Source organism: Amphiura filiformis, chromosome 17 (assembly GCF_039555335.1).
Source record: "Amphiura filiformis chromosome 17, Afil_fr2py, whole genome shotgun sequence".
NCBI classification, from domain to species: Eukaryota; Metazoa; Echinodermata; class Ophiuroidea; order Amphilepidida; family Amphiuridae; genus Amphiura; species Amphiura filiformis.
Window position 1 is genome coordinate 29,628,533 of NC_092644.1, and position 16,702 is coordinate 29,645,234.

Here is a 16,702-nt window from a genome sequence, read left to right on the forward strand (position 1 = left end):
TATAACATCTGAGGCAGAGCTGAACACATTAATTTTAACTCAACGTCATCTTACATGTGATATATGCTATCTACTCATACCTGAAGATGGGTTAAATGAACACATAAGAACTGCACATATCTGCACATACTGTGATCCAGGGCATCAGTACATAGATGTGCAAAGTCATCTTACTAATGAGCATTACTGTGTGCATTGCAAGAAGTATTTAACAAAGAGTGATCTCGGAATTCATCAGCGATCACAGCATTTTCAGTGCAGCGATTGCAAGAAGTATTTCACACAGAAAGATCTTGAGATCCATCTGAAGTCTAAGCATGTACTTTGTGTGTATTGTAATATGCGTCTTACAAAGAGTGATTATCTATTTCATCTCAAGTCTGAGCATTTCTGTGAGTATTGCAAACAGTTTTTCAAAAAGGAAGATCTGAAACTTCATCTCAAGTCTGAACATTCACCCATTATTACATGTGTGTATTGTAAGAAGTTTTTCACAAATGCAGATCTCAGAAGTCGAATCAAGTGTGAGCATTTATGTATTTATTGCAAGAAGCTCTTCACAACGGAAGATCTCAAACTTCATCTCAAATCTGAACATTTATGTGTGTGTGTATGTGTGTATTGCAAGGAGTTCTTCACAACGGCTGATCTCAAACTTCATCAGGAATCAGAACATTTGTGTGCTTTTTGCAAGAAGATTTTCGCTAAGGAAGATCTCAAATTCATCTCAAATCTGAACATTCATCCATTACATGTATGTATTGCAAGAAGCCTTTCACAGAGGAAGACCTCATCTTGCATCTGAAGTCTGAGCATTTATGTGAGTATTGCAAACAGCTATTCACAGCGGAAGATCTCAAACTTCACCTCAAATCAGAACATCAATGTGTATATTGCCAGAAGCTTTTTACAACGGAAGATCTCAAACTACATCTCAAGTCTGAGCATTTATGTGAGTATTGCGAGAAGCCATTCACAAAGGAAGATCTCAAACTTCACCTCAAATCAGAACATCAATGTGTATATTGCCAGAAGCTTTTTACAACGGAAGATCTCAAACTACATCTCAAGTCTGAGCATTTATGTGAGTATTGCGAGAAGCCATTCACAAAGGAAGATCTCAAACTTCACCTCAAATCAGAACATCAATGTGTATATTGCCAGAAGCTTTTTACAACGGAAGATCTCAAACTACATCTCAAGTCTGAGCATTTATGTGAGTATTGCGAGAAGCCATTCACAAAGGAAAATCTCAAACTTCATCTCAAATCTGAGCATGTTGTATGTATTTATTGCAAGAAGTCCTTCACAAAGGAAGATCTCAAACTTCACCTCAAGTCGAAGCATTTATGTTTATATTGCAAGACTTTTTTCACTACTGAAGATCTGAAACTTCACAAGATTACTGTACATTTTCGTACATGCAAATATCCATACTGTAACACTGTCGTTGGTTCAGAAGAAGCTTTGTCCGAGCATATTAAGTGCATGCACAGTTGCACACATTGTGGCCTAGGTATTCTATTAAAGGATTTCCGAAGTCAGATGCCAGGGAGTGAGATATACAAGTGTAGCTTTTGTCAAAGACGCTCTGAAATGAAAGAGCAATATGGGGGTCACGTAAATAATTTACACAAGTGCTTTTACTGCAAAGTGGGTTATCAAGATTTAACACAGCATCTGACTCGATCACATTTTTGTGATATCTGTCAGAAACATGTCGCTGATCTCGAAGTTCACAAGAGTTCAATAGAGACCTGTACCCATTGCTCTTTATCTATAAAACACAGTGATCTTGTCAACCACTTGTTTGATTCACATTTAACAAAGTGCAGTATTTGTCAGACATTTGTCATTGGTGAGATAAGTTTGCACCTAAAGTCTGCTCACTCACAAAATGCCTGCACCTATTGTAAAAAGTATTGCACAGAAGAAGACCGCCAACTACATCTCGAGTCGGAACATTTGTGTGTTTATTGCGAAATGCATTTTACAAAGGAGGATCTTAAACTTCATAAACATTCAGAGCATTTATGTATGCATTGCAACAAATATTTCACAAAAACGAAACTCGCATTTCATCTCAAGTCTGAGCATTTATGTGACCGATGCCAGAAATATTTCACACACGAAGATCTCAAGATTCATTTGCAGTCTGAACATGTACACCGTGAACATTGCAAGAAATATTTCACACTAGGAGAACTCGAAATTCATGTGAAGTCAGAGCATGTACTATGTAATTATTGCAACAAGTACTTCACACAAGAAGGCATCACTGTCCATCTCAAATCAGAGCATTTAAAGGCATGTCCTTGTTGCAAGAAGTATTTCACAAAGGAAGATATGATCATTCATCTGCAGTCCGACCATGTACTATGTCAGTATTGCAATAAGTATTTCACAAAGGAAGAAATTACACTTCATCAAAAGTCTGAGCATTTATGTGACCGCTGCCAGAAATATTTCACACAGGAAGCTCTCAAAATTCATCTACAATCTGAACATGTAGTGTGTGAGTATTGCGGGAAGTATTTCACACGAGAAGATCTGAAACTTCATCTAAAGTCTGAGCATTGTCAGAAATCTGCCTCAAACGAAGATCTCAAAATTCAAATGCATTTACATGAATGTCCCTGTTGCAAAAGATACATCACAAAGAAGAATCTAAAAATTCATCTGCAGTCCGAGCATGTACTTTGTGAATACTGCCAGAAATATTTTACAAAAGAAGATATTACACTACATCTCAAGTCTGAGCATTTATGTGACTGCTGCCAGAAATACTTCACACAGGAAGTTCATAAAATTCATCTACAGTCCGAACATATACTATTTTGTGGGAAGTATTTCATACAGAAAGATCCTAAACTTCATCTCAAATCAGAGCATTTAAAGGCATGTCCTTGTTGCAAGAAGTATTTCACAAAGGAAGATATGATCATTCATCTGCAGTCCGACCATGTACTATGTCAGTATTGCAATAAGTATTTCACAAAGGAAGAAATTACACTTCATCAAAAGTCTGAGCATTTATGTGACTGCTGCCAGAAATATTTCACACAGGAAGCTCTCAAAATTCATCTACAATCTGAACATGTAGTGTGTGAGTATTGCGGGAAGTATTTCACACGAGAAGATCTGAAACTTCATCTAAAGTCTGAGCATTGTCAGAAATCTGCCACAAACAAAGATATCAAAATTCATCAACAGTCCGAACATGTACTATGTGAGCATTGCGGGAAGTATTTGACATATGAGGATTTCAAACTTCATCAAAAGTCTGAGCATTTCTGTGACCGCTGCCAGAAATATTTCTCACAGGAAGTTCTCAAAATTCATCTTCAGTCTGAACATATACTATGTGAGTATTGTGGAAAGTGTTTGACATATGAGAATTTCAAACTTCATCTAAAGTCGGAGCATTGCCCGAAGTCATATCCAAACAAAGATCACACAATTCAAATGCATTACGCTCAATATATAGTATGTGAAGTTCTCAAAATGCATCTGCAGTCCGAACATGTAGTATGTGAGGATTGCGGGAAGTATTTCACACATGAAGACCTCAAACTTCATCTCAAGTCTGAGCGTTGTCCGAAGTTGTTTATAAACAAAGATCTCAACATCCAAATGCAGGACCCTGAACATGTAGGCTTAGTTTGTAAGTATTGCAAGAAATATTACACCAAAGAAGACATTACACTTCATCTTGAGTCTGAGCATTTATGTGACCACTGCCAGAAATATTTCACACAAGAAGATCTCAAACTTCATCTCAAGTCTGAGCACCACCAGCAGTCATTAACAAACAAAGATCTCAACATTCAAAAGAAGTGCCCTGAATATGTAGCATGTAAGCACTGCAAGATATATTTCACAAAAGAAGACATAGCACTTCATATCAAGTCTGAGCATGTACTTTGTGAATATTGCAAGAAGTATTTCACGAAAGAAGATATTACACCTCATCTCAAGTCTGAGCATTTATGTGATTTCTGTAGGAAATATTTCTCAAAGGGAGATCTCAAGATTCATCTGCAGTCTGAACATGCTTTTTGTGAGCATTGCAAGAAATATTTCACAAAAGAAGGCATTGTACTTCATATCAAGTCTGATCATTTATGTGATGTTTGCCAGAAATATTTCACAAAGCGAGATCTCAAGTATCACATGCAGTCAGGACATACATTTTGTAAGTATTGCAAGAAATACTTCACAAATGAATGCATTAGTCCTCATCGAAAATCTGAACATTTATGTGTGCATTGCAATAGCTATTTCGAGGAGAATAGACTCGAATTCCACAAACAGACTTACCATGAATGTAGGTGTCCATACTGCAGCATCTGGTTCGATTCAGAACAAGCTATGGCTAAACATGTAAAGCAGATACACACCTGCTGGTATTGTGGCCCAGGTTTTAAATACAAAGATTTACAAAGTCATCTCACCTCGGAACACTATTGCAGTGTTTGTCAGAAACATTACAGAATCAGTAGCTTTAAGCACCATTTAAAGGGTAAAGCAAAATGCCCTTACTGTCCAGAAGAGGTCGCGCATGCTGTTCTCATTGCACACATTGAGTCTGTACACCATTTAGATGAAGTTGTGCAATAGTATATTGTCAAAAAGTAACTGCTCTACCCCATTCAACAATATGTTCCCTTTTCTTCAGATTTTGGAGACCCTTATTTCGAGCTTCAACCTTTCGGGTATAATATGTAGGATATTCTACATAATGAGATGCGAACATATTTAGTTTAATTGGTGCATAATATTGTACTTGTTTGCTTCCCTCCCCTTGCATAGTAAAACTTAATTAATTTACTCAAAAACAGGGTTCTAATTCGATTAAGTTAGATTAGTCATCATGGTCATAAAAGATATAATTTTAGACAAGAAAAATAATGCTGAAATTATGTATTTGTGATGATAAGAGAATAGTATCATAGCATGTCGCACAAATTTCATCATTTACAAGTTTTTCATGACTTAAAGATTTGTAAGAAGAATAAGAAATTACATGACTAATTGTAAATTTATGACATTGACATGGTGATATAATTAGTCATGTATATGAATTACTGATTGTTGATTGACTCATGAAATGACTAATTATTAATCGAAAATAATTAGTCAACAATTAGTCATCATTCCCTGGCTGTGCTACTTCAATATGGTTTTATTTTTATAAATAGATTTTCTTTTTCCCGATCCCAAAGAATATTTAAATCAAACCCGCGTAAAATAAATCTTAAAGACTTACAAATTTGTAAGTCTCAACTAAGATTTAAATTTTAAGTCTTTCTAATTTAGAGTGGTTATTCAAATAACTTCCACAATATGTGATTTGATTGTATGAACAGTAGTTGATTAAAAGCAGGGGGTTGGTGGTTATTATCTGTAAGTTTTCGGGAAATCTCCTGGGTTTGTTTTGGCTTGGTTCTTTCTTGGGCATTTTCATGCTTTTCACAGGAGTTTTTTCGTGGCTTATATCTTTGTGTCTTTTTTCCCTCACCAGTCCCAAGTACAGAGAATAAAAAAAAACATCACCTAGTTATGATAGTTTAAACATTTTTCGTATCTGTGTTTTATTTTGTCGTCATTATTGTTACCAACAGTATTGTTTATCATAGTTTGGATGTATGTTATGACTTCCCAAGTTCACAGTCGTAATTGTCGGTTAGATAATGAAATAAAAATCACTATCGTACAAAGCAATGTCTCAAAAAGTACAAATGTACGACTTTTACGTTCCCGTGTTTACGAGCTTTGTATGGGCTTTGTATAAAGCCCGATCCTGACTCCACTTCGCAGCGCGATGCGATGCTTTTCAAACATCGCAGCATCGCGCGATGAAATTAAAATGTACATTTTTCCAAAAAAACAAGGAAAGGGGGTGTTTTTTAGGCAAGGCAAGTTACGTGAGTGACGCATTTAGGGTCTAAAAAACACTGATTTTCAAGAATAAGGGTAGTTCTCTGAAGCTGAACAACTTGTTTAGGGTACCTTTTCAAATTTTTGGTAAATTACGAGTCCAAAAGGGTACATTTTTTTCATTTTTACTAGCCAAAAAACTCATTTGGGGGTAAATTGTATATTAAATTACCTTATTAAGGGCCTAAATTTGCTGGTAGGGTAAAACTCGTTTAGGGGGTGTTTAAAGAAAATTTGGTCACGCATGCGTACACTATCATACTTGAGTGCCACCCCCTGCCGGCCTGTCAAAATCGTATTGAGATCAGGGGTAGCGCTGGAACTAAAGACTCCAGTAACCGCAGGGACCCCGAACTTAAATTAGTAGGGGTCAGGAGTAGAGTTTGTTGAGTCCGAGTTGCACAAATGCAGCATGAATAGTATGTCTGCAATAGCGCTAGATTGAAAAACTGGGGTCTTCAGGAACTTGTAGAAAATTTAAAAATAAGGGGTCCGAACTTTATTTTGGTGGGTCAGGGACCCCAAAAAGCAACCTAGCGCTACCCCCGATTGTGGTCATAGCCATGACATACAACTTTCACGTGGCCATATCAGGTTCTGCCTAACATTAAAATTGACATCGCTAGGCTGGTCAGAAAATAGGGCAAACACTCCCCACTCTGCCCTACCATATCCAGTTGACTTTAACTCAACTTCCTAATTTATATGTGTCTTTGTGCATTGGTTCTTTTACAGATACGCATAACAACGTTCATTAGTACCTGGTCCATTGTGCAAGACATATGCAAGACAATCTGAGTGTAGATTTCACACGAAATGGTGAACCAGCCACAGCCATCTTCAACCTAAGAAGCTGCAGGAAGGTGACATTTATTTCCAAAAATGGTTGGTAGTTTGAACATTTGATGTCCAATGGATTGATTACTAATATTATAATTGAAAAGCAGGATATCCTTATTGTACTACTAAAACAGTGACCGAGAACTTATAACCGATGACACCAAATAGATCAAAATGAGATACTTTGCAAGTTTCAAATGCACTTACTGTACCAAACACATCTTTTCGTTTGAGTATTTCAGGAGACATAAAACACGGCATAAAAGAAGGTACAATGGCATATCATATGCAGCAATTAGGAAAAGTCTGTGTTACTTGAGTAGGTCTGTGTTTAAGAAGAAATACGGAGGAAGAGTCGATATACCACAGTCAATGCAGAACAGTAAAAACAGTCAGTATTTACCATCTGAGGCAGAGCTGAACACTGATTGCAAGAAGTATTTCACACAGAAAGATTTTAGAATCCATCAGAAGTCTGCGCTTGTAGGTTGTGTTTATTGTAATATGCGTCTTACAAAGAGTGATCTCAAACTTCATCTCAAGTCTGAGCATTTATGTGTTTTTGCTGTAAGTTTTTCAGAAAGGAAGATCTCAAACTTCATCTCAAGTCTGAGCATACACCCATTATTGCATGTGTATATTGTAAGAAGCTTTTCACAAAGGTGGATCTCAAAAGTCATACCGAGTGTGAGCATTTATGTATTTATTGCAAGAACCTCAAAAGAGATCTCAAACTTCATCTCAAATCTGAACATTTTTGTGAGTATTACCAGAAGCTTTTCACAAAGGAAGCTCTAAAAATTCATCTGCAGTCAGACCATGTACTATGTCGGTATTGCAAGAAATATTTCACAAAAGAAGAAATTCGGCATTTACATGAATGTCCATCTTGTAAAACGTGTTTCACAAAGGAGGATCGAAAAATGCATGTGCATTCCGAGCATGTGCTATGCGAGTATTGCAAGAAAAATTTCAAAAGAAGATATTACACTTCATCTGAAGTCTAAGCATTTATGTAACCACTGCCAGAAACATTTCACACAAGAGGATCTCAAAATTCATCTACAATCTGAACAGGTGCTATGTGAGTATTGTGGGAAGTATTTGACATATGAGGAGTACAAACGTCATCAAAAGTCATTTGAGCATTACCAAAAGTCATCCACAAACAAAGATCACAAAATTCAAATGCAATACCCTGAATATGTACTATGTGAGTATTACAGGAAGTGTTTGACAAAACAAGATATTACACTTCATCTCAAGTCTGAGCATTTCTGTGACCACTGCCAGAAATATTTCACACATGAAGATCTCAAACTTCATCTACAGTCCGAACATGTAGTGTGTGGGTATTGCAAGAAATATTTCACAAATGAAGACCTCAAACGTCATCTAAAGTCTAAGCATTTCTGTGACCGCTGCCAGAAATATTTCCCACAGGAAGATCTCGAACTTCATCTACAGTCCGAACATGTAGTGTGTGGGTATTGCAAGAAATATTTCACAAATGAAGACCTCAAACTTCATCTAAAGTCTAAGCATTTCTGTGACCGCTGCCAGAAATATTTCCCACGGGAAGATCTCGAACTTCATCTACAGTCCCAACATGTAGTGTGTGGGTATTGCAAGAAATATTTCACAAATGAAGACCTCAAACTTCATCTAAAGTCTAAGCATTTCTGTGACTGCTGCCAGAAATATTTCCCACGGAAAGATCTCAAAATTCATCACAGTCCAAACATGTAGTGTGTGGGTATTGCAAGAAATATTTCACAAATGAAGACCTCAAACTTCATCTAAAGTCTAAGCATTTCTGTGACCGCTGCCAGAAATATTACCCACAGGAAGATCTCAAACTTCATCATCTACAGTCCGAACATGTAGTGTGTGAGTATTGCAAGAAATATTTCACAAATGAAGACCTCAAACTTCATCTAAAGTCTAAGCATTTATGTGACCGCTGCCAGAAATATTTCCCACGGGAAGATCTCGAACTTCATCTACAGTCCCAACATGTAGTGTGTGGGTATTGCAAGAAATATTTCACAAATGAAGACCTCAAACTTCATCTAAAGTCTAAGCATTTCTGTGACTGCTGCCAGAAATATTTCCCACGGAAAGATCTCAAAATTCATCTACAGTCCAAACATGTAGTGTGTGGGTATTGCAAGAAATATTTCACAAATGAAGACCTCAAACTTCATCTAAAGTCTAAGCATTTCTGTGCCCGCTGCCAGAAATATTTCCCGCATGAAGATCTCAAACTTCATCTACAGTCCGAACATGTAGTGTGTGGGTATTGCAAGAAATATTTCACAAATGAAGACCTCAAACATCACCAAAAGTCTGAGCATTTATGTGACCGCTGTCAGAAATATTTCACAAAGGAAGATCTCAAACTTCATCTACAGTCCAAACATGTACGCTGTGAATATTGCAGGAAATATTTCATATCAGAAGAACTCGAAATTCACGTGAAGTCAGAGCATGCAAGCCATGTACTATGTAATTATTGCAAGGAGTACTTCACACAAGATACCATCAGTGTCCATCTCAGATCAGCACATGAATGTCCCAGTTGCAAATCATATTTCACAAAGAAGAATCTGAAAATCCATTTGCAGTCCGAGCATCTATGTAGTTATTGCAAGGCATACTTCACACAAGAAGGACTCGCATTTCATCTCAAGTCTGAGCATTTATGTGACTGCTGCCAGAAATATTTCACATGCACATGGAGATCTCAAACTTCATCTACAGTCCAAACATGTAGTGTGTGAGTATTATGGGAAGTATTTCACAAAGGAAGGCATGACACTTCATCTAAAGTCTGAGCATGTAATATGTGAATACTGCAAGAAAAGTTTCACAAAAGAAGATATTACACCTCATCTCAAGTCTGAGCATTTATGTGATTTTTGCCAGAAATTTTTCACACAGGAAGATCTCAAGATTCATCTGCAGTCAGAGCATGTACTATGTAATTATTGCAACAAGTACTTCACACAAGAAGACATCACTGTCCATTTCAAATCAGAGCATGTAAAGGTTTATCCTTGTTGCAAGAAACTTTTCACAAAGGAAGGTCTAAAAATTCATCTGCAGTCAGACCATGTAGTATGCCAGTATTGCAAGATATATTTCACAAAAGAGGAAATTACACTTCATCTCAAGATTCGACATTCACATGAATGTTGCTATTGCAAAACATATTTCACGAAGGAGGATCTAAAATGCATATGCAGTCCAAGCATGTACTTTGTGGATATTGCAAGAATGATTTCACAAAAGAAGATCTCACACTTCATCTCAAGTCTGTGCATTTATGTGACCGCTGCGAGATATATTTCACACAGGAAGATCTCAAAATTCATCTACAATCCGAACATGTAGTGTGTGAGCATTGCAGGAAGTATTTCACACAAGAAGATCTCAAAGCTCATCTCAAAGCTCATCGCAAGTATGGGCATTGCCAGAAGCCATCCATAAACAAAGATCTCAGAATTCAATTTATACAGTACCCTGACCCTGAATATGTAGTATGTAAGCATTGCAAGAAAAATTTCACAAAACAAGACATCACACTTCATATGCAGTCTGTGCATGAAAAATGTAAATATTGCAAAAGATATATTACAAACGAAGATATGACAACTCATGTCAAGTCTAACCATTTATGTGATTTCTGCCAGAAATATTTCACATTAAAGCGATATCTCAAGATTCATATGCAGTCTGCACATGGATTTCGCAAGGCAAAAAAAAGACACAGGTTCTCATAAAAACAGTCCACAGACCCTAAAAAAAGATCTGGGGTCTGTGAACAGACTTACCATTAATGTAGGTGCCCATACTGCAGCATCTGGTTCGATTCATAACCAAGTATGGCTAAGCATGTAAAGCAGATACACACCTGCTGGTGTATACTGTGGCCCAGGTTTTAAATACAAAGATTTACAAAGTCATCTCACCTCGGAACACTATTGCAGTGTTTGCCATAAATATTACAAGCACCATTTAAAGGGTAAAGCAAAATGCCCTCACTGTCCAGAAGAGGTCGCGCATGCTGTTCTCATTGCACACATTGAGTCTGTACACCATTTAGATGAAGTTGTGCAATAGTCAGTGAGGAGCGGTGCCATGGGGGCAAATGCCCCCAGTCAGAACTCTGGCCCCCCCCCCCTGGCCCCCAGAAAAAACCCAAAATTACGAAAATTTCCACTTTTTACGGTAATTTTGCGCAAACTTTGTTGATTTAGCCCCCCCTGAAATTCACTTTGCCCCCTAATGCCCCCCCCCCCCGAAAAAAAATTTCCTGGCAATAGTATATTGTCAAAATAGTGTAACAAAAACCTTTTCTACCGCATTCAAAAAATGTTCGCTTTTCTTCAGATTTTGGAACCCTTATTTCGAGCTTAAACAAAAGGTATTGAAGTGTGTTTGGGTCATATGTAGGATATTGCCCTAACAGATAATGAGATGTTTATCAGCTAAGATATTTAGTTTTTGAGTTCAGAATACTATTGATAGGCCGTAAAATGGGGTATGTAAGTCTTTAAAGATTTTTCAGAGTTTTTGAACAACTGATCATTCTTTGCATCCATAACAAATGGTTAAAGCTATATTTGAAAGATTATTTATTCTGCTAATTGTTTTTAATCATTTTGAACTCTTTATGATTGGTTTAGTCTATTAAATGCAAACTTTCATGTGCAAAACTACCTGTTTTCATATTAAACACTGTAGTAAGCAATGCGGATGTCTTCAAAATCTAAAAGTTGCCCTAAATCTTTAATTACTTATCACTATCATAGTCAAATTACATTTTCTGAGAGGAAAAAGGAATCTAAATATTGATCTTTTTTGAATATGGGCAAGTTGTTTCAGTTTATGTTGACATTTGAAATAATTTGAAAATTTTGGGACACCCTGTATCCTTCCGAGATTACAAATATCGATTTTTTTTTTTCCAAAAAAATGTAACCAAAAATGTTGTTTTTTCAGTTTATAACTCAAGTTTTTCGTAGCAATTTAAGTGACCCATTTTTTATTTGACTATTTTTCTTCCAAACATATAACTTAAGGTCAAATTGTACAATGAGTTGAAATCTGTATATTTAAATTGCTTTTGCCTTCAGCTGACCAAAAATGTATACTTTTGCTAGTTTAGGGTTGATAGTTGTGGAGATATTCTAATTTGAAACTTGATTGGTGAAAAATTAAATAATTTGATGTAAAAACAGGGTGGCGAGTTCAAAACACATGGCCGTAACAAAAACCTGCTCTACCGCATTCAACAAAATGTTCCCTTTTCTTCAGATTTTGGAGAAAAATATTTCAGCTTCAACCTTTCGGGAAATGTAGGATATTCTATATAATGAGAAGCGAACATATTTAGTTTAATTGGTGCATGTATTGCACCGTAAAATTTAATTTGGGCACTTTTCAGAGTTTTTAAACCACTGCTTCCAAACAAAACCAATTATATTTCTAATTAAAATTTTTGTGACATTAGGGTGACCTTCTACACCTTGAAGTTGAAAAAGATTTTTAATAATTTTGATTGGTGCCCTAGGGGTTCAAAATGACTGACCAAAGTTATCAAAACTTTGGGACTTTGGTCACAGTATTACATTCCATGAAGGAAAAAAAAATCAAAAAAATTGATCTTCGCTGAATATGGGCAAGTTGTTGTTTTTTGTGACATTTGACACCTTGCAAAATTAATCAAACACATCCTTGCTCACAAATATCGATTTTTATTTTTCTGAAAAAATGTAAAAAATGCTGATTTTATGGCTTTTTCGTAAATTTCAAGGAAATTACACATGAGGAAATTTCATTCCAAACAAGTTTCTTAACAAATTGACACCAATTAGTTCTTTAAAAACAATATTTTGTACGAAAATCATGACCATTTAAAAAAATATTTGATAAACCAAAGTTACCGTTCATAAGTTACCCCATTGTACGGTACTTGTTTGATATATTGAATTGCATAGAAAACTTAATTAATTTACTCTAAAAACAGGGTTCTAATTTTCCTGGATTAAGTTAGATTAGTCATCATGGTCATGTCAAAAAGATATAATTTTAGACAAGAAAAATAATCAGTGCTGAAATTATGTATTTGTGATGATAAGAGAATAGTATCATAGCATGTCGCACAAATTTCATCATTTACAAGTTTTTCATGACTAAAGATTTGTAAAGAAAAGAAATTACATGACTTATTATAAATTTATGACATTGACATCGTGATATAATTAGTCATGTATATGAATTATTGATTGTTGATTGATCTCGTTAAATGACTAATTATAAATCAAAACTTTGATTTTTTAATAATTAGCCAACAATTAGTAATCATTCACCTGGCTGTGCTATTCAAATATGGTTTTAAGTGAAACTCATTTGAGTTGTCAGGGAACAGAAATTAGTTCTTTTTATCCAAATTTTGTTATATCAGGGTTGTAAAACAATAAATAAGGGACCGTTCATAACACTTGTAAGGGGGGCCTGTTTGCAAAAAGGGGGCCCTGAAATTTTGACCCTCCTGGGGGGCCCTGAAAAAAATGACCACAAATTTTCCTGGAAAATTGAGTTTATATGCTTTTCTATGGGTTGACCCATAATTTTCATGTCAAAAGGGGGGCCCTGAAATTTTCGAAGTCGGGGGGCCTGTTTTGGCTGATAAAATTTTTTTGCATCAGGATAATCAAGTGTTTGTGAAAGGTCCCTAAAAAAGAATTTTGTATCTTGGGTCTGGAAAAATACCTTTATAACACGGATTTTTTCTTGTATCAAATCTCGTTATAATGAGGTTTTCTGTATTTTTAATAAGCGTACAAATGCAACATCACCTATACGTTATTCAAATAACTTTAATGTGTGATTTGATTGTATGAACAGTAGTTGATTAAGAACAGGGGCTGGTGGTATCTTTGTACCAGAGAAAGTTTTCGGGAAACTCCTGGGTTTTTTTGGCTTTTCATTTCGCGGGGCATTTTCAGGACTTTTCACAGGAGTTTTTTCGTGGCTTATATCTTTGTGTCTTTGGGCTTTTTTCCCCCACCAGTCCCAAGTAGGCCTACAGAGAGTAAAAAAAACATCACCTAGTTATGATAGTTTAAACATTTTTCGTATCTGTGTTTTATTTTGTCGTCATTATTGTTACCAACAGTATTGTTATCATAGTTTGGATGTATGTTATGACTTCCGATCCCAAGTTCCCAGTCGTAATTGTCGGGTAGATAATGAAATAAAATCACTACATGTACCGTACAAAGCACAATGTCTCAAAAAGTACAAATGTACGACTTTTACGTTCCCGTGTTTACGAGCTTTGTATGGGCTTTGCCTATAACAGCTTATAACTACAGCTAACTACGGTAAACTTATTCGCTACCCGCGGGCACTCCCATTAGCCCATTATTGGTAGGCCTACACGTGGCTGTCAATGCAATGGGCCCCAAGGGACTGCGAGGGGAAAGCGATTCTTCATTTGGGGCTGTGCAATAATTATGAGCCCGGAGGGCGGGGGTAAAATCCAAATGGCTCGCCAAAACCGCTTGCCCCCCCCCCCCCCCCTCGGCCCGCCAAAAATTCTTTGCCCCCCCCCTTGCGCATGCCAAATTTTTGGGATCCCAATTTACAAACCTTAAATGGTCTATAGGCCTACCTTGTCAGTGCGAGCACAGCGAGCAGGAAAATTTGTGTTTCCGTACTGTTTTCCTTTTATTTAAAAGGCGCCCCATGAATGTGTGCCAAAAATCGTTTCCCCCCTCTCGGCTTGACAAAGATAGCTTCCCCCCCTTTTGGCTCGCCAAAATTTCTTGCCCCCCCATTTTACCCTTCCCCAGGGCTCATTGTACAGCCCTTAACCATCATCATGTTTTAGGGCGCCTTTTAAATAAAAAACCAGTGGCGGCACCAGGATTTCTTTTGGGGGGGCATAGCGGTTTTTTCCTCTAAAGTGGGGGGGGGGGATGGGCAAGAAAAATATTTGGGGGGAAAATGCCCCCGCTACCCTCGTAGCGCCGCCACTGAACCCAACTGACCCTATCTGAGTGTTGGTGCACATCAACAAAGAGGAATTTTTTATATTCCTGAAAATAGGCATGTCAGATGTCATGGATGTATCGCGATCGGTCGATTTTTTTGATTGAGCTTGTTGCTGAAAACAAACAATAGGTAACTGGTAATACATTATATTCCTTGTTTATGTAAATGTTATGTTTTGTTCAGTGTTCTTTCCCATTTGGCAATAATCATGATAATGCTGTGCTTTAATTTACATAAGAAATTAAGCTTACCCAAAAAGGGCTAAACACCCAAATGATACTGATCATTTGGGTGTTTTTAGCCCATGAGCCCTGCCTGGCCCTTTTTGGGTAAGCTTAATTTCTTATGGATTGATAGCAGGTCTGTCAACTTTTTGGAATTGCTTGGCGTGAGACAGACGTACCGGGATTTGCCGACTCCAATGTTCATTTTGTACCATGATTATTTGAGCTATGCCGCTCGAGCTCGAGAATTTTAAAAGCGGGGGTAGGAGCAACAAATTATTCATGACGATGCATGAGATTTTTACTCATTTTCCAGCTTTTTGCGTGAGCTTTACTACCTTGGTGTGAGATTATAGGCCTACTACTACTGAGTACTACCTTGAGAAAGTGACCCAAGCAATGCGTGAGACTCACGGCCAATGCGTGAGAGTTGACAGCCCTGATTGATAGTCATATAAGGACCAAAAGATAAAGTGACTGACTATCATTGAGGACTGAGTTCCACAGTCTACTAAACACCCTGTAAACAACAGAGTACTTACCGGTATAAATTTAGTCCGAGGTGCTCTGACAATAACACTCCGATCGCTATGCAATCTACGTTTATAGTAGTACTACTAGCCCGGGGGTACTCAAGTTTGGTTTTGGTAGGGACGTGCCGCTGAGAATTTGAAAGTGGACCCATAAATATACCAATTTTTCACGAAATTTGGACCCATTGATATACCAAAAGTCAAAAATTTCGGTGAATTTAACCCAAATTGTCCTAGTTTTTACAAATTTTCCCAAAATTTCGGGAAAATTTTAAAATTTTAGGCTAAATTAACGACAAATTGGGCTATTTTCCGAAAAAATTGAGAAAATTTTCAAAAAAGGACCCATTCATATACCAAAATAGGCTTTGAAAAAGGGGTCATTGATATACCAAGAGGCTGAAAATGCTACCCATATTTGCGGCACGTCCCCGTATGGTCATTTGTACTGAGAACCCCCCGGGACTACTAGTAGGCCAGTGGGACAACGGAATTAACCGCTACGTGAACGAGCTAGTATAAATGTGGCACAACAATCATGACAATGTACATGTCATGCGCAGGGGTAGCGCTAGGTCGCTTTTTGGGGTCCCGGACCCACCAAAATAGAGTTCGGACCCCCTGTTTTTAAATTTTCTGCAAGTTCGGGGTCCCTGCAGACCCCAGTTTTTCAATCTAGCGCTATTGCAGACATACTATTTATGCTGCATTTGTGCATCTCGGACTCACCAAACTCTACTCCGGACCCCCCACTTTTTAATTTTCTGCAAGTTCGGGGGTCCCTGCGGACACAGGAGTGTTTAGTTCTAGCGCTACCCCTGGTCATGCGTGTAGGCCTACAGTAGTACGGATAGTTGACGGCACGTCGAATGGTCTATCTATACCATTAGCATTACCAGTTCCAATAATTGAAACTCCCCGCTCCGACAGGTGCTGTGTATGTGTTTGTATGTGTTTAATGTGCATTCACATACACATTTAGCCGTCGGTACGAAGAAATCGTTGCTCCAAAAATGATTGCAAATTACACATTTGTAATCATTTTTCACCACAAAATATGATATGAAAACACAGGTGAGCAATGTATGGAGAGGTGAA

General features: G+C 37.3%; 1 protein-coding gene across 3 annotated transcripts in view; it reads left to right on the forward strand.

The window, feature by feature from the left end:
* Window positions 1–1,121: 1,121 nt before the first annotated feature.
* The window catches only part of LOC140137591 (uncharacterized), a 29,744-nt gene continuing 14,163 nt past the window's right edge, over window positions 1,122–16,702 (forward strand). For 2 of the 3 annotated variants that reach the window (XM_072159319.1, XM_072159320.1), the window contains exon 1: window positions 14,899–14,976. The gene's annotated coding sequence lies outside the window, so the exon portion shown is untranslated. Of the gene's footprint in view, window positions 1,217–6,675; window positions 6,826–14,898; window positions 14,977–16,702 lie in introns of those variants that run through there. The other variant, XM_072159321.1, reaches the window with a different exon arrangement.